This window comes from Ambystoma mexicanum, chromosome 12 (genome assembly GCF_040938575.1).
Source record: "Ambystoma mexicanum isolate Mex_15411 chromosome 12, UKY_AmexF1_1, whole genome shotgun sequence".
Taxonomy (NCBI): domain Eukaryota; kingdom Metazoa; phylum Chordata; class Amphibia; order Caudata; family Ambystomatidae; genus Ambystoma; species Ambystoma mexicanum.
The window spans coordinates 836,388,183-836,415,579 of NC_090936.1; positions in this window are offsets into that span (position 1 = coordinate 836,388,183).

The window sequence follows — 27,397 nt, forward strand, 5'->3', positions numbered from 1 at the left end:
GTCTGGGTTACAATAGGGGTAGAGATTGGTGGTCCACATGTGGCAGGGTTAGAGTGTGTCAATTGTGGTGTGGGTGGGGCTGGCTTGGATGTGTTTGTGGTTGGGTCAAAGACTTTAAATGAGTTTGGGAGCACCTGATTTAAGGTGCTGGGGTATCTTGAGCGGAGACCCAGGAGTTGATTTCTAGTGTTGATGGATCATGTGCGCAAGGTTTTAGTCGGTGTGGGACTGATTGCTCTGATGTTACATGTAGTGAAGAAAGAGGGTAGGAAGTAGGTGGTTGGAATGCTGGAGGGGAAGGTGGGTGTGAGAGGTGCAGCTGGGATTTTGCTTGAGAGAGGGCGTTGCATGGTGGGAGGTACTGACTGAGAGCAAATAGTAGCAGGTTGCACAGGGAGATGGTAGGTGGGCCGCTGCGGGGTGGAGGAGTAATAATGGCGTGTTTATACAAGGGGGTAGCAGATAGGCAAGGTAGAGAGGTCAGATAATAGGGCATGTGGGATAACACAGGCTAACAATTAACAGTTGTTCTTACAATTTGCAGTGGTATTTGGATTTGGCACAAAGTAAAGTCAGCTTCAGTAACAAGATAAAAACATCAATGATAAGATAGTTGGGCTGTGTTGGTGACCTTGAATCAGGCTGGATGAGTAGATTATGACATGCAGATGTGAGAAATTCATCCCTCAGTAAAATGCTCAATTATAGATGTCAAAATACACACACATATTCAAAGGGATACACGTACTTGGTTAAGAGTGACAACAGCAACTTATCACTGCTTGGGGCAATATGTGTGAATAATATACTGGCTCACGTAGCAGGACGATTGTTTATTAGTCACTGAGTGCACGCAGTGCTTATTTGCGAGCGGGTGTAGTCTGTCGTGACGGGGTGGTGCCAAAGGCGGGGTACTATTTGCAGTGGCTGCTTAAGAAGAGAGCAAATGAGTAATGATTTTCAGGGAGAATGGGCCAGCCGTAAAGGAACACATACTGGGTGAGATTGTCTAAACGTACCTGATATGTGTTTGGTAGCAGCATACTTCAGGAAGAATCCATAAGTGATTTCGGCCAGGGTCTCTGGCTTAAGGCATGGACGGCAAAGAACAGGCACAGACAGGCCTGTGCCTTTGCTGGGTGCCTTCGATGGAGGGCCGGCTGACGCCTTCCGGCCTGGCCGATAGCAGGATATGGGAACGGTAGGCCAATGAGCAGCAGGCTCGTATGATGCTGCTAGGCAACCAGGTACACAACAAATGCGGCTGCCATTTTCTGCCTGCTTCTCGTGTCTCTGGTGAGTTTCGGGAGCACAAATAAGGCAGAATGCGAGTGTTTGCATGATCTGGGTTAGGTGGATGGGTCTCCAGGAAGATTGGGGTAAGGTATGGGGTGCCTGCAAGTGCACACTTGAAACACCTTACCGCGATGCACGCTCACTGCCGGTCCGGGAGATTCTCCTTCTTCCTGCTGTGTGGACGGAGCAGGCTGGGCTCCTACCCACCTGAGGATCGTGGGTGTAGTGAAGGTGTAGGGCCCAGAAAGTCCTGTGCCTTTGCTGGGTGCCTTCGATGGAGGGCCGGCTGACGCCTTCCGGCGCGGCCGATAGCAGAATATGGGAACGGAGGCCAATGAACTGCAGGCTCGTATGATGCTGCTAAGCAACCTGGTACACAACAAATGCAATCACCATTTTCCGCCTGCTCCTCATGTCTCTGGTGAGTTTTGGGAGCACAAACAAGGCAGAATGGGGGTGTTTGCATGAGCTGGGTGAGGTGGATGGGTCTCCAGGGAGGAGGGGGTAAGTTGTGGGGTGCATGCAAGTGCACACTTGAAACACCTTACCGCAAAGCACACTCGCTGAGGGTCTGGGTGAATCTCCTCCTTCCTGCTGTGTGAACGGAGAAGGCTGTGCACCTGGCCACCTGAGGATCGCGGGTGTAGTGAAGGTGTAGGGCACAGACAGGCCTGTGCATTTGCTGGGTGCGTTCGATGGAGGGCCAACTGATGCCTTCCGACACGGCCGATAGCATGATATGGGAACTGGGGGCCAATGAGCAGCAGGCTTGTATGATGCTGCTAGACAACCAGGTACACAACAAATGCGGCTGCCATTTTCTGCCTGCTCCTCGTGTCTCCGGCAAGTTTCGGGAGCACAAACAAGGCAGAATGTGAGTGTTTGCGTGATCTGGGTGAGGTGGATGGGTCTCCAGGGAGGTGGGGGTAAGTGTGGGGTGCCTGCAAGTGCACACTTGAAACACCTTACCGCGATGCATGCTAGCTGCCGGTCTGGGTGATTCTCCTTCTTCCCGCTGTGTGAACGGAGCAGGCTGGGCTCCTGCCCACCTGAGGATTGTGGGTGTAGTGAAGGTGTAGGGCACAGACACGCCTGTGCCTTTGCTGGGTGCCTTCGATAGAGGGCCGGCTGACATATTCCAGTGAGGCCAATAGCAGGATATGGGAACGAGGGGCCAATGAGCAGCAGGCTCGTATGATGCTGCTAGGCAACCAGGTACACAACAAATGCGGCCGCCATTTTCCACCTGCTCCTCGTGTCTCCGGTGAGTTTTGGGAGCACAAACAAGGCAGAATGCAAGTGTTTGCGTGATCTGGGTGAGGCGGATGGGTCTGCAGGGAGGTGGGGGTAAGGTGTGGTGTGCCTGCAAGTGCATACTTGAAACACCTTACCGCGATGCATGCTCGCTGCCCGTCCGGGTGATTTTCCTTCTTCCTACGGTGTGACAGGAGCAGGCTCGGCTCTTGCCCGCCTGAGGATCGCGGGTGTAGTGAAGGTGTCGGGCACAGACATGCCTGTGCCTTTGCTGAGTGCCTTCGATGGAGGGCCAGCTGACGCCTTCAGGTGCGGCCAATAGCAGGATATGGGAATGGGGGGCCAATGAGCAGCAGGCTCGTCTGATGCTGCTAGGCAACCAGGAACACAACAAATGCAGCCGCCATTTTCCACCTGCTTCTCGTGTCTCCGGTGAGTTTCGGGAGCACAAACAAGGCAGAATGTGAGCGTTTGCATGATCTGGGTGAGGTGGATGGGTCTCCAGGGAGGTCGGCGTAAGTTGTGGGGTGCCTGCAAATGCACACTTGAAACACATTACCGCGATGCACGCTTGCTGCCGGTCTGGGTGATTTTCCTTCCTCCTGCTGTGTGGACGGAGCAGGCTGTGCTCCTGCCCACCTGAGGATCGCGGGTGTAGTGAAGGTGTATGGAACAGACAGGCCTGTGCCTTTGCTGGGTGCCTTCGATGGAGGGCCGGCTGATGCCTTCCAGCGCGGCCGATAATATGGGAACGGGGGCCAATGAACAGCAGGCTCGTATGATGCTGCTAAGCAACCTGGTACACGACAAAGACAACCACCATTTTCCGCCTGCTCCTCATGTCTCTGGCGAGTTTCGGGAGCACAAACAAGGCAGAATGCGGGTGTTTATATGATCTGGGTGAGGTGGATGCGTCTCCAGTGAGGTGGGGGTAAGGTGTGGGGGGCATGCAAGCGCACACTTGAAACACCTTACTATGATGCAAGCTTCCTGCCGGTCGGGGTCATTCTCCTTCTTCCTGCTGTGTAGACGGAGCAGGCCGGGCTCCTGCCCACCTGAGGATCGCTTGGTGACTTTCCCTACCTCTTCTGGTTTGCACATTAGTGCACTTCCGGTACGATGGAGACACACAGAACCGTCCCTTTAGCAGTCCAAAGGTACGCTCTGTGCAGAACCTTTTCTCAATATGTCCTTCACTGTAGGCCTCCTTCTATGCTGTGAATGGGTTCTGGACCCATGCACAGCATTGGTATCATCAGCTACGGAGCTTGGGATAGCCATGATCACATGCAAAGTCAAAGGTGTATGTTTGAGTTACAGAACTATGAAACAAGTCTAACAATCAGTCATGACACAATGGTCTACATGTTTGTCTCTGTGCTTTTGGTACACTAATTGTCTATCCCTACATTACATAATTCCTTTATGGAATGGGGAAATGGTAAAAACTGCTTGGAGGATTCCCATTTCACACATCTCTCGCCACCAGATGTATCAGTTATATACTATAACTGGATTGGCAATGAACATGTTGTCTGTGAATGTCCAATGTAGGGTATGGTATTGTACGTAATGTTTATTTATAAAGGGCCTATACACAGGCAAGTGTTTCAAAGCGCTCCAGGGGGTGGGAACATGGGGAAAAACAACGGTCGCTCAGTGTCCTTGAATTTCAGAGACAAAAATAGCCTGCACAGGCAGAGTAAGTGCATATAATACATTTAACAGTTGAGGCACAGCAAATACGCCTGAACAGTGATTCTGCAGTTTTAACCAAGTGCATTTAAGGGTGAAGCTAAGGGAGAACAGACAGACAATCTTCCGGCATAGTGAAATCATTTCGTGAAAGTGCACAGATGGTCACAGGGAGGGCGAGGTCCAAGTGCACCCAGACAGTGAAGACTGGGGTAAGTGCAGCGTGAGCCACTCTCTAGGGTAGTTTCTCAAGTGCTGTAAGGGTGGGTGGGGTTAGAGGCCATGAAGCAAGTGTGGGAGAGGACTGGCGGGGTTGCCCGGGACCTGTGAGACTCTGAGGTACACCAGGCAGCCAGTCAGCAAGCTGTAGGGTAGAGGAGGCAGAGTGGGGAAGAGAAGAGACCCTGCCTGTACTGTATTTGATTCTATGTTGTAACTAAGCTTCAAGTATCCTTAACCGCTACGCCTGGTTACCTACAGGTTTGGTGCGCATTACCAAATAAACAAACAAACAAACAAACAAACAAACAAACTATTGTTAGAATGTTTGTGCTCCTATTGGGCCCCTATGAGAAAAGGTGAGTAATATCCCATTGTTGTGTTTTACATGTTTTATCGTGTTAATTGACATCAATATACACCTTTTTTGTAAATGCTTTACTTACTGTATAAAATTATGTTTCATATGTATCTCATATGTAATATGATTTGTGTGAGACATATATATTGAGAAACCATAAAACATTCATTTAAAATATTGAAGAGAAAAAATATAGGGTAACAAATGTGACCCCTTCATGAACTGGTAAAAATCACTCAAAGAAACATTCCCTTCATTTGAGACAATGCAAACATACGTTTAATTTCAGTGGATGTTTGCTCTGCTCGTTCTTTTGGGAAATCATTGTTTTCATCTCTTTGTAAATGTAAGCATACTGTTATCCCATTCTACAAACATAATAATACAAAGTAGTAGCAGCACTGACCTAATTATAGAGATTGTGTTATATTATGGACCTAACTCTTCATATGTCTTTCACTGATGCTTCGATATCCACTCTACCGCAAAACCGGCACGCCTTTTACAGATTTGTGCTGCTCAAATATATGTATGCTCTATTCAATTTAAACTGACTACATACTGCATGCAAAACTTTCAACATGCATTTAGAAGTTTGAAAATGTCTTGTTTTGTATGTCAAATAGACAAAGAAAAACTCTTGGATAGGACAACTGATTTGGTTTTCTTAGCCTTCTTGGCCTTGATGTATTGTTTTTAGAAAAGTCTCTTCAATTTGCATTGGAAAAATCATTTAAAAAAAAGTCACAAAATCAAATTTCTAGTGTCCAGCCTGGTCCCAACACGTGTTTCCCCGCCTATTGTGTGGCGGTTCCTCAGGGGTTTTAATGGCTAGAGGTTCTCACAAAAAAAATATAATAATATACATTGCTCTCTTGCTTGTAAGTCAACAATTGAACATTAAAATCACAATCAATCTGTGAGTCATATAGTGGATGCTTCACAAATCCCAGATTGGATTGTGAACCGGTGTCTCTAAGACTGAGCAAATATTAGCACTATGTCGCCTTTGAATCGGGATCCGATTCAAATGCGACAGCGCGGACCACAGTTCTCTCGGCAATCGTACCGCTGAAGTATACGCTACATACACCGCGGGAATCTCATAAGCACATAGTGCTAATATTTACTCGGTCTTGGAGACACCAGTTCACAATCCAATCTGGGATTTGTGAAGCACCACGTTTTGACTCACAGATTGATCGTGATTTCAATGTTCAATTGAAGCAAGAGAGCAATGTATATTATTATATTTTTAACAATACCTGGTACTTCATCATCAAATGCTAGGGTCTTATTCGTGGCTTCATGAGGCGTGTTGCGGTAGTCCCTTAGCAATCTACTTCCTGCTGTCTCTCATCCCCAAACAGAAGCAAACAAGCGTTCCCAGTGACAATACGCATCAAACGTCAGAGTATATGACACCTACTGAATGGATCCTTGCACTTCGCCAGCAAGCCTAAGCCCAACCAGCCTTGTACCACCAGTTGGAGAAATCACAGACTAGGGTCCAGACTCACCAACTCCTCACCTACCTCCATAATAAGTAACACCCAGATACCTTCTAAATCACGTGCCTTCAACCCACTCTACCACAAACCCAAACTGACTCAGCAACATAGCCCCTCCTGTCCTAACATCACAAACCCAACTAAGGACATATTTAAGGATAATCACAAAATCAAGTGAGCCCTTAGAAATGCCAGATCCCTAGTAGCTCATGTCACCGAAATAACCAACATTATTACAGCCAACCAGTTAGATTTCCTAACTGTTACAGAGACATGGCTCCACAAAGCAGCTGGTCCTGCCCTCTCCTTAGCTGTTCCACCTAACTTTACCATCATAAGACGAGACAGAGAAATTTCCAAAGGGGGGGTAGCATTCATCTGTAAATCCAATCTAGTTTTAAGAGAAACTTAACTCATGCCATTTCCCTCCGCAAAACTACTCTCAGCTAAGTGAAGTCTATCGGCCACATGCACCATCACTGTGCACCTGGTCTACAGACCCCCTGGCCCAGTGGGGTCATTCGAAGAGGACATAAAAACCTTACTGAACGCCAATTCCAAACCTGGTACCCAAACTATCATACTTGGTGACTTCAATCTAGGTTTGAACGATCCCAATGACACCAACGCCACCATCCTAGCGAATACTATCACTGAGGCAGGTCTCACTCTCAGAAACAATGGACCCACCCACATAAAAGTTCGACTCTGGATTGTTTTGCAGACATCAATTGTAACGCATGCACAACCACCCCTGAACCATGCCTTTGGACAGATCACTACCTGATCTCGCTCACCATGGAAGACAGCCCACAAACTATCTCAGCTAAGCCTATGGCCCCTCCATCCCTAACTGGTAGTAAAAAGAACATTACAGTAGCAAATCTCCTACCTTTGATCCATCTTATAACCAACACCAGACACCTGCCGTCCGACCCAACCGACCTGTCGATCTTTTCAACAACAGAATAAACTCAGCCATTAACACAATTGCACCCCTGATTCTCAGCAAAGAAAAACCTTTAGCTCACCTGAACTCGTGGTTTACTCCTAGCCTGAAAACCCTTTGTAATAAGAAAAGACATGCTGAAACCAATTGGAAATAAGAACCTACACATCTCCCTGACTGAGAAATATAAAAAAGAAATCATCCACACTAAAAAAGAAACATTCAATGAAAGAATCAAAAAATCCAGCTCAAGTACTCAGGAAATCTTCTCCATACTAAGAGAATTAGAATACCCAGTCACTCCAATTGACTCGTACATCAAAAACAAAATTTGGTGTACCGATATCCAAAATGCCCTCTGTAACAAAACATCATGCTCCAAGACAAGATTATAGCCAATAAATCTAGCCTACAAAGGGTCACACTGAAAACTCAAGAAGCCATCCTGCAAGAAATCACCAACAACCAAACCAAACCTTGTTGCCAATTCAAATTTAACTCAGTATCAGTTGGTGAAGTCACAAATATCATCTCTTCCCTTAAACCCTCCCATTGCCTGGGAAAATACATGCCCAGCTCCGATCATTAAAGAAGCCATAAAGGATCTGGCTCCTTTCATCACCACCCTCATCAACTCTTCCTTCAAATCATGCTCAGTCCCCACAAACCTTAAAGGCACCTGGGTACTACCATTATTTAAAAAAGTAACTTGGAACCTAGCATCCCTACCAGCTACAGTCCAATTATGACAGTACCATTTCTCCTTAGAATTCTGGACAGAGCTGCCTACCTCCAGATCCAGCCCTACCTGGAATTAAACAACCTACTAGGCACCCGCCATTCAGGCTTTAGGCCAAGACATTGGACTGAGACGGCCCTACTTGACATCAAGAGCCAATTGGATGACTGTAAAGACAAAGGAAAAGCATCCATTCTTCTACTCCAAGACCTATCCTCTGCCTTTGACATGGTTGACCACAAAGTCCCGTGCAACCACCTGAGATCAGCCACCCACTTCTCCAAGGATGCTACCGCCTGCATAACTTCCTTCTTAGATAATAGATCTATTAGAATATTCTCACCCTGATCAGCAGCGGACCCAGTACCAATCACCTGTGGATTTCCACAGGGATCATGTGTCTCCCCTACTTTGTACAATATATTTACAAAGCCCTTATTCAATATACTTGAGAATCTGGGTGTCTCATACACAAATTACACTGACGACACTCAGATTCTCATCCCCATCCATGGAGACTATGACAAAGACATAGACCTGATTAACAAAATCTACTGAATTATACAGACCTGGAAGGCTATACATGAATGATATCTTAACGACGAAACATCAGAGCTCTTAATTGTGTGCTCCACCAACAAACTGAATAAACTTCCCCTCGGTTTAAATCCATTACCATTGATGGCATCAAGATTAAAGTCGCCAATGAAGAAAAACCTTAGGTTTCTACTTAGACTCGGTACTCAACCTCAATAGGCAAGTAAATGCCACTGCCTCTGCCACTAGTTACACCTACAAATCGATCCACGCATGTAAACCATTTCTGACCAACGAAAGCTGCACTACGATAGCACATGCATTAGTATTATCCAAGTTGGATTACTGCAATGCACTTTATCTGGGCATGAGCAAACATAACATTAACAAACTCCAGACACTTCAGAACAATGCCTTAAGATCTGCCTTAGGCATCCCCAAATCACAGGACATCTCCCACGAGAGATGCGCTATTAACTGGCTCTCTATTAACAACAGAATTAAGCTCAAATCACTTAACATCACACACAAATGCCTTACCAACAAGGCACCCATATACCTGACCGACGGATTCACAAAATTGACGTAAGAACATCCCATTAGAAGGGCACAATCCAATGGTATCAGAATTCCCAACTTCAAACTCATCAAAACAGGAGGCGCCGACTTTCCAGTCAGGTCAGCCCAACTCTGGAATTCCATCCCTGATACCCTAAGAGCATTACCCTCTTTTCACCCATTCAAGACTAAAGTTAAGAGATGGTTACACTCCGCTGACAAGTGACTATCTCCAGCCACAGCCTTCTAGATAATCTAACACCCTACCTATGACTGTATAACGCACGATATACGTGTATATTGCTGTACATTAGTGTATTTATTTTCTGCTGCAAAAAGTTTTTATTAATATGCAATGTTCTCTGTATATATGTATCTAATGTCATTATTTCCTGTTAACTGTAAACAAGAATTCTTTTTTGCGCCCAGATGCCTTAGGGCCAGGTGCGCTCTATAAATAAATAACCAATACAAACAATACAATACAATCGACAAAGCGCTTGGTGGGGGTCAGCGCCTGTAATGCGGGCTGTCTGCATGGTTTTCTTGATTAAGGCCATGAACCTCTCTGCCATCCCATTGGCGTGTGGCCATCGAGGTGTGATTTTCTGATGGGTAAAAACCCATATGTTTTGCAAAAGCTGCAAACTCATGTCTGCAGAATGGCGGACCATTGTCCAACTTAATGGTGTCCGTGATTCCCCACTTGCTCATGAATTCATCAAAGATCACTGGCACCCGGGAGAACTCTGTTGACGTGGACTTCTTTACAATTGGAAAACTTGAGTGTTCATCGATGAAGAGCAATAGATACTCGCCAGACTCGAGGGGGCCATAGAAGTCCACAGCCACCTTCTCCCATGGATGTGCTGGGATCTGCGTTAGTTGGAGCGGGATCGGAGCCTCAGCCATGGCCATGCAATGGCATGCTGCGCAGTTTTTCACCCACCGGTCAACCATGGCATCCAAAAACGGGAACCACACATGACATATGAGCTGTCTCTTGGTACTATCTGCTCCTCGATGGCCCTCATGATGTGGGATGTTTTGACCCACTTTTGCTCTGCTATGCGGCATCACTGTGTTAAGATGGTGCCAGAAATGGAAAAATGGCCGCAAAACCCCTGAGCGCACCAAAACGTCTGAAAATCACGCTTTTCAATGCACAAAAAGATGGCTGCCAATCTGAAACACATGCTGTCAGTGGTGGAACCGAGCTCTCACTCCTGAAATATGTCACTGGGCTCCACAACAAGTGAAAATGGAGTACAGAAGGAAAAAGCAGTGCTTTTCTAAATGAAACCCAGAATCTTGCTTTAAAAACCTTTTTTTGTTGCTGAAACTGCAGAATGCCAGTACAGAACACCCTGAAACATCCAAAATTCTTGCTGGGTGCTACAATTCACTTAGTTTAAGAAATCATTGTGAACTTACAAAGTCCTGAAAAGCTGAAAGCATAAGGAGACTTTCACACCAAAAGTGGCCTGTCTGTGGATCTGTCAAAAATCTCTGGGTGCAGTCCCCTGGGCCGCCTGAATGACAGCTGTCAGGAGCCTGCCTGATTAATCTTTAAACATGTATAAACTGAAATCAAATGTTTGCAATCCAAGAGGCCTATTACTGATAGTAATCCATGTTGTAATTGCTTTGATCCCCAGGTTTAAATTATTGAATAAGAATTCTAGCTGTGATTTGATACAACAAGTTTGTTTTAAGCTAAGGAAAAATTCAACAGAGTTAACAAATAAAATTAAACTTGGCTGAAGCTACCAAACTGGAATAACAGGTTTTCTCACAGAAAGAAGGTCTTTCCCCCCAACAGGAAATCACACAAAAGCTCTAATTATGGGGTTGGGAAAGAACCTGGTCTACAGAGGCATGAGGAACAATGACCATTTGCAACTAAGGAAGTGTGAGGTGTGAAGACAGTCGTAAATGGCATCTGCCAAGAGCAAGCATGGAGGAGACTGCACCGGGACTGCAGGGATACACAAAGAGGCGGACCCAAACAACCATATGTAGCTGAACATTAACAAAGAACATTTTTTTTAAAGACTTATAATTTTCCAGTCAAAATTGTGAAAAATATAAAAGTAACAGATTTGTGAATCTAAATTTTGGCTGAAGGTTTCAAGAGGCAGCAAAATTGTGTGACATGTTCTGGAAAGAAATGGCAATGTGATTATATGCAAAATGTATTTCTACTAGAAGTATGAAACTTTGTACACTTATGCCCATGTTAAATGCGCACACTTGTAGAAATTTGCTTAAAAATTGGACATTGTGTTCCTGATGAAAAGGGCAACATTTTGTGAAAAGCGGAGACAAGATCCCACAGCTACGGGGTTTTGAGAAGTAGCTGCTATGTAAAATATGTACTCTATATATTTGATTGTTATAGAGGTTGCACATGTGTAAATATGTATTGTGCCAAAAGTAGATTTTGTGTTCCAGGGGCTAGGGGTGGATTCCCAGCATCATACAATGACACCATAAAGGTGACACTCTGTTTCTCTCCTCCTATTAAGGCAGAGAGTAGACTCTGACCCAATCACCTGTCAAAAGTGGCAAGCTTAGGCTAAACCGGCCCACAAACCCCTTTATCATAGCATAAATAGGGACAGCTCACCACTCAAAAGGACAGACAGTTTCACTCACTATCCCGATGCTGGCGGAGCACCCTGCTGCCGAACTCTACATCTTCCTTGCTCCAGACTCCAGAAACTTGGCAAAGCAGAAACCCATTGCATAGCTGAACTATTTTCAGCTAGGCCTCAAATTCCAGAACCAGAACCCCACAAACCTAAGGGGAAGCATCAAAAGACAGCTGCGATGCACTGTACTGCTTGCCTGCTGAAAATAATTATCATCAGAACCAAGAAGGGCAGATCCAATCCAGTCCTGTGCCGTGCTGTGACCAGAGGGCCTTGCAGATCCAGTCCAATCCTGTGCCGTGCTGTGAAAATATTGCCTTGCCAATTCTGCCCAGTCCAATGTGCCCAGCCGTCTGTCCTAAACCTGACCAGAATTCCCTGACCAGAAACTTGACGGTCCGGAATCTTGACGGTTCCATTTAAAAACATATCCAGTGAGTATCTATAGAAAGAATTGTGTCACTGGCATATGTATTTTGCATAGTCTCGAATAAACAACCTCTACTTAAACGTCCATAATTCCCTCAGTTTCTGAGCTAGAAACACAATTTCTGCTTGTAGCTAACATCCACAGCTTTAAATTGCAGTCCAAATCAATACGGTTCTCCCGTTATTGAAATATTGCGCAGTGAAAAGTTTGCCGTGAATTTAAGTTTTGGGAAATTCTTACACGTGTAAAACAGCTTCTGATTGCCTCCGACTTGAGTTTTAAGATTTAAAATTGTTTCTTGGTATTAAATCATTGCTTGTGTTTGTGGGCAACTATCCACAGTGGCTCCCATAAGAATTTATAAAAATGCCAGCAATTTTGACCATATTTGATATTTTTGCCCAGTCCATTCTAAAGATAACTTTAAAAGCCATTCTGACAGCTTGACAGTCAATTCCGTTTTCTCTTGTATTTGAAAGGGGGAAAGTGGGATTTTTATTCTATTTGATTTCTGCAATTCCTGAATACCTGCTCTCTCCTCCTATCTCTTTACATTGCCTATTTGGGGGTTAAGGGTGGGTGTGCACGGGGAACGTTTAACCACAGTGCATCCAATCTGAAACCACACACAAGTATTATTTTCTTTGCTGAATTGTTTTGCTCATTACTTACTCTTTGTTTATTTAAGAGATCATTCAGTGTTACGTCACCCCATTGGTGATTGTAGTGTACCTATTAAATATATTTTAAATACATAAATAAATCTTTACCTTTGCAAACCAGCCTGATTCCTGGTTCAGTGTGACTAGGTGGGGGGTTCCAGGAGAAGGGAGTGATATGAGTGGTATATCATTCAGAATAAAGAACTTTTAGACAAAAATAAATAAGGATTTCAGTTGGGACAGTACTGCACGGCAGTAGTCTCTCCATCTGTTGTTCTCTGTAAGCTGATCGCCAGTGCCATGGAGGGGGCCGCAGCTGAGGCTGATGCAACTGTGTCGAGCAAAACAGCTTGGGGTAATGCGTTCGCGGTCACATAGCTGATGTATTCGGTGTTGCCAGGTCTAGGTGCAGGCTTCCCTGTGGGGTGTCTTGACATATAGTCTGCAGGGTTATTCTCGCCCCCAGGATGATAGATGATCTCAAAGTCATATTCCTGTAGTCTGATACCCCATTGCTCAATTTCGGGGTGCATTTTTGTCCTGGGGTTCCCGAACAGTGACAGCAGAGCCTGGTGGTCAGTGATGAGGGTGAATCTCTTCCCTACTACGAAGTTGTGGAAGTGCTCACATGCCCAGAGGGGTACCAGACTCTCTTTTACGGCTTGCGAGTATGCAGACTCCGGTGGGGCTAGTGCTCTGCTGGCATAGGTCACGATGTGTCTCGGATGTGCGTCCACCCCATTTGTCTGCGCCAGTATGGCTCCCAATCCCACTTGACTCACGTCCACAACAATTTCAGTGTGCCAGTCAGGATCTAAGTAGGCCAGCCTCCGGGCCTCGACCAGAGACTGTTTGATGGTGTCAAACACTGATTGGCACCTAGGTGACTATGTAAATGGGACCCCCTTCTGTAGTAGACGCCTTAGTGGCTCTGTAATGGTGGCATAGTGTGGGATATACCTGGCACAGTAGCGTGCCATTCTCAGGAATGATCTCACATCAACTGCCTGACCTGGTTCTTGAAGATTGAATATGGTAGAGACCTTGTCGGGATCAGATGTCATGCCTTCAGAGGAGAAGATATGTCCAAACAACTTCAGCTTGGATTTGCTGAAGTGACACTTGTCGATGTTGAAGGTTAACCCTGCACCTTGGATAGCAGCGAAGGTCGCCCGCAGGGCGGTGTCGTGCTCTTCAGACAATTTTCCAAACACAGGGATATCGTCACTATAGTTGAATGTTCCACAGGTTGTGAACCTGGTCTTTTGCGTCATCTGTGGGGGCAGTTGAGCGAGTGGTGTCACCCTCTTGGATATGAATGCCAATAAGGCCCAGACAGGACGCTGTCCGATAACTCAAGAGGCACCTTTCCTTGGTTGGGTTCTGGATCCCATGGATAAATGTTGTAGTGGAGCGATCGCCGTGTATGAGCCGGCCTCTGAAGGATCCGATCGAGTGCAGGGGAATGTCAGAACCCAACTGGAAAATCTTGGATATTGTCTGGGCAAATATCAGCTTATCCGGGATTTGTTGGAACTCTTTCTCCTCCATGATGTTTACAGTGGTCCCTGAATCTACCAAGAAACAGAATTGACTGCTACAGATCTCTACTGGTATCCTTGGTGCTTCCCTGGCTTCTCTCTCATCCATATGAGGTTGACATCCTCATCCTGGGTGTACTGGTCATAATGGTCATTCTCGTGTTCTACTCCCTGAGGTGGTCTTGCATAGTATCCTTGGCGTGGCAGTGGTGGTCCATCATATTCATCACAAATCTGTTGAGTCTGGTCATATGCCTCACATTCTTGTGTCTCATCTTCATGAAATGAGAACAATGGAAATGCATTAAATAGAAGAGGACTTACTATTTTATCCATACAACATTTTTCAAGAAATGGTTTAAAAGTTTGTTATTTTGTTTTGATTGAATAATTGAAGACATGATTCTCAAGTAGAGTGCTATGCACTAAAACAGAGTCATTTACCAGACACCTTCTTTGGATTACCCCATAAAGAACAAGGAGTTCTACTTGGAGACGGGGTCTCAGATCCTTGCCTCACAGCAGTATTGTACCAAAAGCATGACAAGGTCGACAAAGTCATCTCATATGCGAGCATGACTTTGTCAGCTTTGGAGGAAACATTCAAAGACTGCAAGAAGGCACTCCTGGAAATTCTGTGGGCATTGAAAAATGACTGCCCATTCATACAGGGGGAGCACATAATTGTCGAGACTCCTCACCAACACTTGCAATATCTACAAAGTGACAGAATCCGGGCGGGGAATGTTAGTAATTCCAGAATTACTTCCTGGATTCAGTCCATGCAAGGCATTCCTGTGGAGGTCAGATATGGCCAAAACAAGAAGAGTCCCCTAGCGCAAGGTTTGGCGGAATTCCATGATTGTGCTCAAGAAAACTGTCTCAAGTATAAAAGTCTAATGACCAACAACAACATGGATGCGTAGTTAACTTTCCCACACAAGGTCTATGAAGAAGAAAAGTGTCAGGGGATACCCACAGTTTATGTGGATGGGTGCTCCTACCATGTTGATAGCAATGGGGAAAAAGAACAGGTGCCTGGCTTTGGGAATGCCTTGGTGAATGATACCCCGGAACCCTCTGCTGCTTATAAAATAGGACCCCAATGTAGTCAAGTTGCAGAATTGATGGACGTATATTAAGCCATCCTCACTACAGTGCACACCAACTCAATACACTGGTCATAATCACTCAATCTGATAATGTCAGGAATGGGTTTGTGGTGCACCTGATTAACTGCTTTTTACTAAAATAAACCCCTAAAGCATGCCAAACTGATCTAGTCAATCGACGATCTGGTGACCTCCAATGAGATGACCATCTATTGGAAGAAGATAAGAGGTCATTCCAAGATAGAGGGGCTAGATAAGACTGGGAATTACCTGGCTGACCGGTTGACTAAAACAGGAGCTCTAGAGGGGGATTTCATAGAAACAGAATCCCTGCTGGGTGAAATCCAAGTTGCCACTGGCACCAGATCACAAACTCTTGCTAATAGCAAACTCTCAACAGTCCAGTGAAGTAGAGATAACCCAGATGTAGACTTGATCACTGCACAAAAAGAGGACTTGAACATTGTGAAATGTTATCGACACATTAAAAACCCTGTAAACATTCCTCTAACAGAGTCAGATCATACAGTTAAAGAGGATCTATGGGTGCTGATTAAGTTTTACAAGATGTTCCGGATCCAAGATGGTTTGTTGGTAAGAAGAGCCCTATCTGGATGTGACCAGTGGGCGGTACCTACCTCATTCCAAAGCCTGATTTGAAACCACACCCATGATGCGCCTACTGCCATTCATAAGGAGTTTCATACGAAATTGAAAATCTTGGGCGAGGTTACCTACTGCCAGGACCTCAACATTTACCTAAAAGGGTGTCTGTGTGTGCTCAATTTCAACCCAGTTCACTCACACAGAGAGCTCCCCTACAAAAAAGGGGAATGACACTGCCTTGGTCATATGTGCAAGTCGATTTCATCTGGCCAGTGATTCGCTCCTCTAAAGGAAACAAGTAAATGTTGATGGTGACATGTTTGTTGTTCACAAAGTGGGTAGAATGTCTTCCAGTCCTGAATTGTAAGGCACAGACAGCTGCTGCACTAATGATCATCCACATCTACTCTTGTGGTGGCCTCCCGCAAAGGTTTGAGTCAGACCAAAGAAGCCTATTACCAGTGAGATGATGGCAAAGATGTGGGAGATTCTAGCAGTAAAAAAAAAAAACTCCACTTTGCCTTCTGCCTGCCTCAAGTGGGGGGGGGGTAGAGAGATACAACAAAACAATTGTGAGTATCTTAAAGAAGTTTGTGGCAGACTATGGATGCAGTTGGGACATCTGATTGCCGCTTTCTCCTGTTGGCTATTCGGTATACACCATCTTCTGTCTCCATTTAAGCTCATGGCCAGATGAAAAATGGTGTTACCACAGAATCTGCTCTATAGGACTCAGGAGCAGACACTGATAAATGTTTCCACTACTCATGAGTACATTGAACATTTAAGGAAGCACCTCCAGCACGCATTTGCTTATGCTCAGCACAATTTAGAAAAGTCGGCTGAAGGAATGAAGTCCTACTATCATCCAAAGACCAACAATAACGAGTATGAAGTAGTTGACAATGTTTACCTGTGCAATTTGTAAAGGAATCAGTCCAAGAAGTGGACATTCCTCCAAACTTGGCGTGTATATAACATATCAGATTTTGCTTAAAAGATCCGCATCCCAAAAGGAGAACAGACAGACGAAAAATGGGACCACATCAATCAGTTGAAAAGCTGCCATCACAGACGCGCTTTACAACTGATTGATGCGCCAAATGAAAGTCGAGCATGAGGAACCATCTGAAGAATGAAAAGGAAGGATGAAAAATTCAGATGGAAACTATGATGGCTATATATGTAACAGGGAGTAATTTACTTGGTAGTATTGTACAAATGAAGAAAATATATAAAATGTCTGAAAGGGTGAAAATGTCATGTTATAATTGAATGTTGTTTTAAATTCTATGTCAATCTCCCGGGGAAATATGTGCCTAAAAAGTACTGCAACTACTAACCTCCTTAACTTCTAGGGACCTGGAAAAGAAGGAAAAAAGGGGGTGCGATACTAGACACTCCAAGCCAAAGATGGAAAGGGAGGCTGGAGCGTCCACTTCCAAAAGAAGGAAGAAAAGGGGGTGCCATGCCATACCCCCAACCCATAGATGGAAGGGGAGAATGGAGTGCTCACTCCATAATGAAGTAAATTACTCATAATGAAACCCTACTCTACCCTGCTCTTCCCCAACAAAGAGTCATGGAAGAACAGGGGGGCAGCATGTGGGGTGAATTGAAAGGCCCCAAACAGGAGTCCCTTTCACATGAACAGCAGGATTTTAAACACAGAACTTTAAGGGCCAGTTAAACTAGGTGAATATCTTCTACGCCATATTTGTCTCCATCTAAACGAAGCAATGCCTTCCAACATCCTGGTGTCAAGCTGTAGTAGTGCCAATCTATAAAAAAAGGCGACCACACGAATCCGGCAAGTTATCGCCCCATAGCACTTCTTGATGCACCTGGGAAGATTTTTAACTGTATCATTTTGAGAGATCTTAATATTTGGGCTACTAGTGAAAATCATTGAGATCCCTTTCAAACGGGCTTTGAAGCGGGCCTTGGCACTGCTATTAATATCATCACGCTCAATGCCATTAAGGCAGCCTATGCGGCAAGACAGCAACCTCTATACTTGGCCTTTGTAGACTTTCGAGTCGCGTTTGACACTGTGGACCGCCAATTTCTTTTCAACAAATTGCTGAGGTTTGGCTGCCCACCTTCTCTTATTTCACTCATAAAGCTGCTTCATACAAATACCACAATGCAGGTCAAATTGAACTTGAGGAGTGGGCTATTATCAGAAATAATCCATATCAAACGCGGCCTTAAACAACGCTGCATTCTAGCCTCAACTCTGTTTAATTTATTTATTCGTGACTTGGGAGTTGAATTCTTGAAGGTAACAAATGACGCGCCAAAGCTTGGTAACCAGGTCATCGCATGGCTTCTCTATGCTGATGACCTGGTTCTTATCTCACAAACGCCAAGTGGATTACAGACTCTACTTAGCCAACTAGAAATCTTTGTTACCAAACATAATCTAACACTCAACTTGGAGAAAACCCAAGTCATGGAATTGGAAAGAGCAAACTGAAACAAACTAAACACTAGGTTCGTTCAGCATCAAAAACTGGTTTTAGTCAATGACTATAAATATCTGGGAGTTATGGTTAGTAATTCTCCTGCAAATAACCCCCACAAATGTAGCATTACTGGCAAACTCTCCACTCCAATATCTCGGGCCAAAGTCCTCCAGGCCAAGTTTGGTAAATTTTCTTGTGCTCATGTTCTAACCTTTTATCAGCAGAAGATAATCCCCATCGTCACCTATGGGGCTGAGACATGGCTCCCACAAAAGCCATTGTATTGGGATAGAATGGAAGCCAATTTTGGAAAAAAGTACTCAAAATCCCTAACACAACGCCAAATGCTCTCTTGCGGTTTGAGTTGGACCGTTTGTCAATGCACATCCAAGTGTCTTGTAAGAGATATTGTCTTTTCCGCAAATGCTTACTGGGTCTTGCTGCAAACAATTTGCTCTCAATATTGGCAAACTATCTTTTGCTTTCTCCACACTCTTTTCCAGAAAACTGGAGAGCTAGTGTAGTCTCTGATCTGGCTGATGTGAACATCTCGCTAGACCTTTTGCTCAATAATCCATTGAAAGCCAAACTCAAATTGTATCAACTAGATTGGCATCATACCCAAAAGAAATGCTTATTGCTAAGAGACTTCGACAGATCATCCTTTGGTCATAAAAAAATTCAGCAAACAGCTGACTATTTACTGAAGTGCCCGTCATAGACACTTAGAAGCCAAGTCTTAAGATTTCGCATGAACTTATGGCCAACCAATCAAATCTTATTAAGAAGGGGTCTAATTCATGTTGATGCCTCTTACTGTCGGTTTTGTAAAGTTGATGGAATGGAAGAGACACTAAAACACGTATTAATTGTGTGTGTTGCCTTGAGAAAACAAAGGAAAATTGTCCTTCACAAGTTAATCCAAACACATCATTTAATGCGGTCAGATGATGAACTATGGTATGAATTATTTGCTACCTCGAAAATCTCATTGAGAATAGCCACTATGCAATTTTTAAGTGCAGTATTGCCTAAAGACTGATCATCTAGTGATTTTATTCTGGGTTATTAGTTGTCACACATGTATAGGTTTTATTTATAATGTGTGTGTGGCTGGACGTTAGAATTGAGTTTAAGTATGCTGTTATATTGATCTTTACTTTCCTTTGCCTTTTATTCTGTGGCTTTCTCATTTTATCCTTATTGTTTTTTAAGTTGTCATTTGTCTCTTCCTAATGTGATGTGATGCGATTTGTAATTTGATGTTTTATGAACATTTTTATTTTGAACAGTTAATTTAATTTAACCAACCAAAATAAAATGAAAAAAAAAAAACTAGGTTTCTGGCTTCTCTGAACATGTTCCAGTTGTGAGAATTGGTGAGCAGGTGGGGAATAACATTGGGGATATGGGTAATTACATGCATATTCATAACTGTTATACTTTTTATGGAAATGACAGAAAGGTACCACATGGCCGTGCTACATGTTAGAGACCTGGGGGTCGACTTGTCTAACTCCCCATGATTAGCAGAATCAGAAAGAATGTATATTATGGCAGTCGCTAGTAAAATTATGAAGTTATGATACATAAATAGTTTTTGTCAGAAATTTGGGAATTGCCATATGTTGCTCCAGACCTCTAAACCAATCCTGACTTGGAGGCTGGGTTTGGTAGGAGAGAGAAGGGTAACTGTCCAATCCTAGTTTTGGGAATTATTGCAGGGTACTTCTCCAAGTTTGTAAAATTGGGGGTGTCATTTCTGCTTTATAGGGGGGACTGCATTAGGAGGAGGGGACACAGAGACTGACAGACAGAGAGACTGAGACGTCTGCTCAAACTTACCATCTGACAGCCAGAAGGAAACACCAGCAGAGAGTACTGAGAGTGCATCTGATGGACCTGTCTATTTCTAGGAAGGCCTCAAAGCTGACTGGGTCCAATGATGGAGAGCAGGAGGCCACCTTTGAGAGTGGTGTGCCCAGACCCCTGCCCTATCTTTCCAGAGTTTCCTGAGATGCTGCTGGCTTTCCTGAACTTTAAAGAGAGGTTGTCTATGTAAGCAGAACTGAGCCCTGGGAAACCAAAAGGTGGGGGAGCCTGCTTGCCTTAAATCCTTTCTCTTTATAGTCGGCGGGGGGAAAAACGGTGTAGATCCTTAGCCTATTTAACTAAAAATATTAATTTCATTAATTTCCCATTTGGTAGAACACTACAGGGTGAATTAGTTTAAAATTCAAAATTACCAAAGCTCACTTCCCAGTGTGCGCTGAAAACTCTAGCCTATAATTTAATTGGGCAATCGCTTTTGTCCTGCTGAACCCAACTTCTTCATGGAAGTGAGGTGTATTTGTTCTTAAATCAGCCCAACATTTTTATCCCCCTTCCCCAACACAGGCCTTTCAGTGGAGGGGGGTCTGAAATCTAAACTTCCCCAAATCATTCTAATTATTTTTCCAACTTCCCCAACACAGACCAAAGTTAGGGGGTCTGAAAAACAAACCGCTGCATGACCCAGTGTTTATTTGCCTTTCAAGCCTGCAGGAAAATCAAAATCGCAAAACACTACATGATAATTGCTTTTGTTATTGATCAGTGTAATTATATTTTGAAGTCAAATTTGCAGAAAGTACGAGAGAGTCGGGATTTTGTTCTTTTCAACTCACTTTTGTGATTTATTTATGCCTGAGAGAAGTTGATTGTGTTGTGCCAGGGACAAAGTGGTGTTTGACATTTTCTCGCTAATTTCTATTACTTTTATTTAAATAAATACCAAATTATTTTGCATACAACGGCCTGGTTCTTGGCTCATTGTTAGCTCAGGTGGAGGGATCCAAGCAGTATGATATGTGTCTGAAGTGGGGCCATGTAAAAGAATCCATTAAACAGTTTGTTGCATCATACCTTAAGTGGAGAAGGAATTAAATCGCAGTGTTGAGGATGGTTTCTCAATAAACGGTAATAAAACACACACATAACACTAGAAACAACTCAAACATATTCCACCTGATAAAGCTAATTGATATTGACTGTCAGGTAAGTCCAAATGATACACAGGTTCAGCTGATCAGCCTCCAGCTAGTTGAAAATGCTGTTGAAACTTAAAACACAACACAGACCACCATGCAGCCAGACAGAGCCATGCCCATGCACCTTGCTAATCTCATGCTTTTATTAGAGGAAAATAGATAACAGAAAATCCTTCATGAGAGGCCCCTACCTTCAAGAATGAAGAGAAGGATGCAGAGTCCACCTCACCACTGGTAAAGACCATACACACATGCACTGACAGACCTTCCATCATCATCATCATCATCAAAGATGCTTTATTTAGGGAATCACCATAAAAGCAGATAGTCCATATTACAAAAATGATCAGAAGAAGGTTCAATAAGACAGTTAAAATCTCTGTATGCAAAGACTCAGGGGGAGGGATCCAAGCAGTATGATATGTGTCTGAAGTGGGGCCATGTAAAAGAATCCATTAAACAGTTTGTTGCATCACACCTTAAGTGGAGAAGGAATGAAATCCCAGTGTTGAGGGTGGTTTCTCAATAAACCGTAACAAAACACACACATAACACTAGAAACAACTCAAATATTTACCACCTGATAAAGCTAATTGATAATGACTGTCAGGTGAGTCCAAATGATACACAGGTTGAGCTGATCAGCCTCCACCTAGTTGAAAATGCCCATCAAAACTTACAACACAACACAGATCACCATGCAGCCAGACAGAGCCATGTCCATGCACCTTGCTAATCTCATGTTTTTATTAGAAGAAAACAGATAACAGAAAATCCTTCATGAGAGGCCCCTACCTGCAATAATGATGAGAAGGATGCAGAGTCCACCTTACCACTGGTAAAGACCATACACACATGCACTGATAGACCTTCCATCATCATCATCATCATCAAAGATGCTTTATTTTGGGAATCACCATAAAAGCAGATAGTCCATATTACAAAAATGATCAGAAGAAGGTTCAATCAGACAGTTAAAATCTCCATATGCAAAGACTTATTAAAGATTTAATACCATAAATAAATAACAACATTTGATATCCCATTTCTCCTCAATGTTATTGCTCTATGTTGCAGGTTATGATATGATATGATATGGCATTTATAATGTGCCTATATGCAAGTGTTTCAAAGTGCAACAAGGCAAGGGAGGGGGAACAGACGGAAGACAAAGATCTTACTAGGTCAGGTAACAGTGAGATCGCGCAAGTGCAGGGGAAGGTGGGAAAGGGTAAGTGTGGGGTAGAAGGGGGAGGGGGCAGTGCAAAACATAGGAATAAGAGTAAAGAATAAATAAATAAATAAATAAAAACAGTAGGTAAAAGTATGGCCAGCTAGTGGCAAGTGCAGGAGTAAGTGCAGACATCAAGTGTCAAGAGCTGGGTGGGGACTGTAGGGATATCAAAATAACGTCTATCAAACTAGAATTGCAGTGTGGGTGGCACGTTACATGGGCCATAGAGTCCTCTGGATAATGGCCCTTGCAAGGTCTTAGCCCATTGGAGTGGGGGATCACTATGACTGAACTAGCTGGCAGATTCCCTGATGGAGGATCTGCTTGGAGTGCTGGAGTACCATATCGTCCCCTAGGGCAAGGTCGGCCGAGAACTGGTTACCAGGCTCAAGCTTACCATTGAGACACAGACCAAAGTTAGGGGGTCTGAAAAACAAACCGCTGCATGACCCAGTGTTTATTTGCCTTTCAAGCCTGCAGGAAAATCAAAATCGCAAAACACTACATGATAATTGCTTTTGTTATTGATCAGTGTAATTATATTTTGAAGTCAAATTTGCAGAAAGTACGAGAGAGTCGGGATTGTGTTCTTTTCAACTCACTTTTGTGATTTATTTATGCCTGAGAGTAGTTGATTGTGTTGTGCCAGGGACAAAGTGGTGTTTGACATTTTCCCGCTAATTTCTATTACTTTTATTTAAATAAATACCAAATTATTTTGCATACAACGGCCTGGTTCTTGGCTCATTGTTAGCTCAGGTGGAGGGATCCAAGCAGTATGATATGTGTCTGAAGTGGGGCCATGTAAAAGAATCCATTAAACAGTTTGTTGCATCATACCTTAAGTGGAGAAGGAATTAAATCGCAGTGTTGAGGATGGTTTCTCAATAAACGGTAATAAAACACACACATAACACTAGAAACAACTCAAACATATTCCACCTGATAAAGCTAATTGATATTGACAGTCAGGTAAGTCCAAATGATACACAGGTTCAGCTGATCAGCCTCCAGCTAGTTGAAAATGCTGTTGAAACTTACAACACAACACAGACCACCATGCAGCCAGACAGAGCCATGTCCATGCACCTTGCTAATCTCATGCTTTTATTAGAGGAAAATAGATAACAGAAAATCCTTCATGAGAGGCCCCTACCTTCAAGAATGAAGAGAAGGATGCAGAGTCCACCTCACCACTGGTAAAGACCATACACACATGCACTGACAGACCTTCCATCATCATCATCATCATCATCATCAAAGATGCTTTATTTAGGGAATCACCATAAAAGCAGATAGTCCATATTACAAAAATGATCAGAAGAAGGTTCAATCAGACAGTTAAAATCTCTGTATGCAAAGACTCAGGGGGAGGGATCCAAGCAGTATGATATGTGTCTGAAGTGGGGCCATGTAAAAGAATCCATTAAACAGTTTGTTGCATCACACCTTAAGTGGAGAAGGAATGAAATCCCAGTGTTGAGGGTGGTTTCTCAATAAACCGTAACAAAACACACACATAACACTAGAAACAACTCAAATATTTACCACCTGATAAAGCTAATTGATAATGACTGTCAGGTGAGTCCAAATGATACACAGGTTCAGCTGATCAGCCTCCACCTAGTTGAAAATGCCCATCAAAACTTACAACACAACACAGATCACCATGCAGCCAGACAGAGCCATGTCCATGCACCTTGCTAATCTCATGTTTTTATTAGCAGAAAACAGATAACAGAAAATCCTTCATGAGAGGCCCCTACCTGCAATAATGATGAGAAGGATGCAGAGTCCACCTTACCACTGGTAAAGACCATACACACATGCACTGATAGACCTTCCATCATCATCATCATCATCAAAGATGCTTTATTTTGGGAATCACCATAAAAGCAGATAGTCCATATTACAAAAATGATCAGAAGAAGGTTCAATCAGACAGTTAAAATCTCCATATGCAAAGACTTATTAAAGATTTAATACCATAAATAAATAACAACATTTGATATCCCATTTCTCCTCAATGTTATTGCTCTATGTTGCAGGTTATGATATGATATGATATGGCATTTATAATGTGCCTATATGCAAGTGTTTCAAAGTGCAACAAGGCAAGGGAGGGGGAACAGACGGAAGACAAAGATCTTACTAGGTCAGGTAACAGTGAGATCGCGCAAGTGCAGGGGAAGGTGGGAAAGGGTAAGTGTGGGGTGGAAGGGGGAGGGGGCAGTGCAAAACATAGGAATAAGAGTAAAGAATAAATAAATAAATAAAAACAGTAGATAAAAGTATGGCCAGCTAGTGGCAAGTGCAGGAGTAAGTGCAGACATCAAGTGTCAAGAGCTGGGTGGGGACTGTAGGGATATCAAAATAACGTCTATCAAACTAGAATTGCAGTGTGGGTGGCACGTTACATGGGCCATAGAGTCCTCTGGATAATGGCCCTTGCAAGGTCTTAGCCCATTGGAGTGGGGGATCACTATGACTGAACTAGCTGGCAGATTCCCTGATGGGGGATCTGCTTGGAGTGCTGGAGTACCATATCGTCCCCTAGGGCAAGGTCGGCCGAGAACTGTTTACCAGGCTCAAGCTTACCATTGAGATCACTCAACAATATCAAAGACCTGTAAGGTGCTATATCAGTAGAGTCAGTTATCATAGATAAGGCCTGCTTCAGCTCTGCAATTTCTTGTTGGTTCTTGTCTTAGATAGATATTCAGGATCAGGACACTAAGACACACCTTAATGTCAAGTACCATGAATAATAGGTTAAAGGACTCCACTTCAATGCATTTACACAATATCCCAAGACTTATGTGTACCCAAAATAATAATCTGTTATTGGGACAACCTTTGTTGGATTTTTGAGCTTTGCAGAAAAAGATATGTTGGTATGGTTTGTGAATGGGTTCGGTTAGCCAGATTTCCAGAAAGCAGAAGATTTTGTTTTGTACAATAAAATATTTTTTATTGGCCATCCCGCTAACATTCCAAAAGAGAATGGACACCAACTCCTTGCTTTTTAACTGCTTAGGGTCCCCTTCCAGAAAGGCGTGGGTGGCAAAAGAGGTGTCAGCGACTAATTTCTGATCTACTACAGATTGGGGAGCTAATGCGAAGTGCAAGGGGTTGTGTTTCCTTTTCTATCTTGCATGTCAAATCAATGAGGTTCCCAGAGGTCAGGTGAAGTTGACCTTGCCGCAGCACCTCTCATGAAGCAGGGGAATGGGTCTCAGTATGATAGGTGGGCTCGCAAGAGGTAAAGAATGACATTCTATGGAAAGTAGCCCTTGACCCAGATGTTTTGCGATGAGTACCAACTGAATATATTCATAGTTATGATTGATTGGATCAGCATATCGGTTAGCTCTGATGATGTCTGAGTGTATTACTGATAGACTAGCCTTGGTGTGGAGCTGCCAATAGATAGCTTTATTGATAAGGGACTCTGGATGCTCTGTAGAGCCTCAACAGATTTTCTGAACATTCGTCATGTATAGAGAAAATATCTTTTCATAGCACTTGGAGTGAATAGGATCTGAATTAGGTGATGTCAGATATATTAATTAAAGGTACTTTTTGTTGGGGAATTAACAGAGGAATCGGCATAGGTAAACCACAAACCTTGGCACCTGGCATTATTCTGTCCTTTGAGGGAATCATGTACTTTAACTTGCAGCGGATAGGCCTTAGAGGTTCAGAGTTATTTATTTATGTATTTATTTACCTATTTATTTATTTATTTATTTATTTAAAGCACATATCAGACCAAGGGCATCGTGGAGCTGTTACATTTAAAGGACATTGCTGGTTACAGAGGAGTGTATATTAATTACATTGATATTTGCATGTATGGTTCATCTTGGAGTTACATAGTACAGAGGATAATATATATATTTGCATTTAAGGTTCATCTTTGGGTTACAGAGTGCATAGAAAAAAGCATGAAGCATACATATAGAGCATCTAGTGGGTTCACCAGGTAAAGAGGGCAGGGGTGCTGGAGTGTAGTGAGGGTTATACGAATAGTGTGGTCTTGAGGGTTTTGCGAAAGGCGAGTAAGGAAAGTTCTGCTATGAGTGCGTAGGGGGGCATTCCAGAGTTTAGGTGCTATTTAAGGGAAACCAATGCTGCCGGCGTAGGCTCTTTCTTTTTATGGAGGGTATGCAGAGTTGGTTTGAATGGTGGCTCCTAGTGGGGTGGGTGGAGATGTTTTTGGATATAGTTTCTGATAGGTAGGATGGGGCGGAGAGATTGATGCATTTGTGCGTAAGTGTGAGAATTTTGAAGTTGATCCTTTCCTTGTCAGGGACCAGTGGGCTTTGCGCTTTGTCTGAGATATGTGGTCGCTTTTTGGAATGTGAAGGGTGGCGTGGAGCACGCTGTTTTGTAGTATTTGGAGCTTGTTGATGCTTTTTAGTAGATATGCCCGTAGAAGGGCATTGCAATAATCAAGTCTAGCTCATATTGTGGATCTAGCTATGGATAGGCAGATTTGAGTGGTAAGAAAGAGTTTTATAGCCGGTATAATATTGTTGG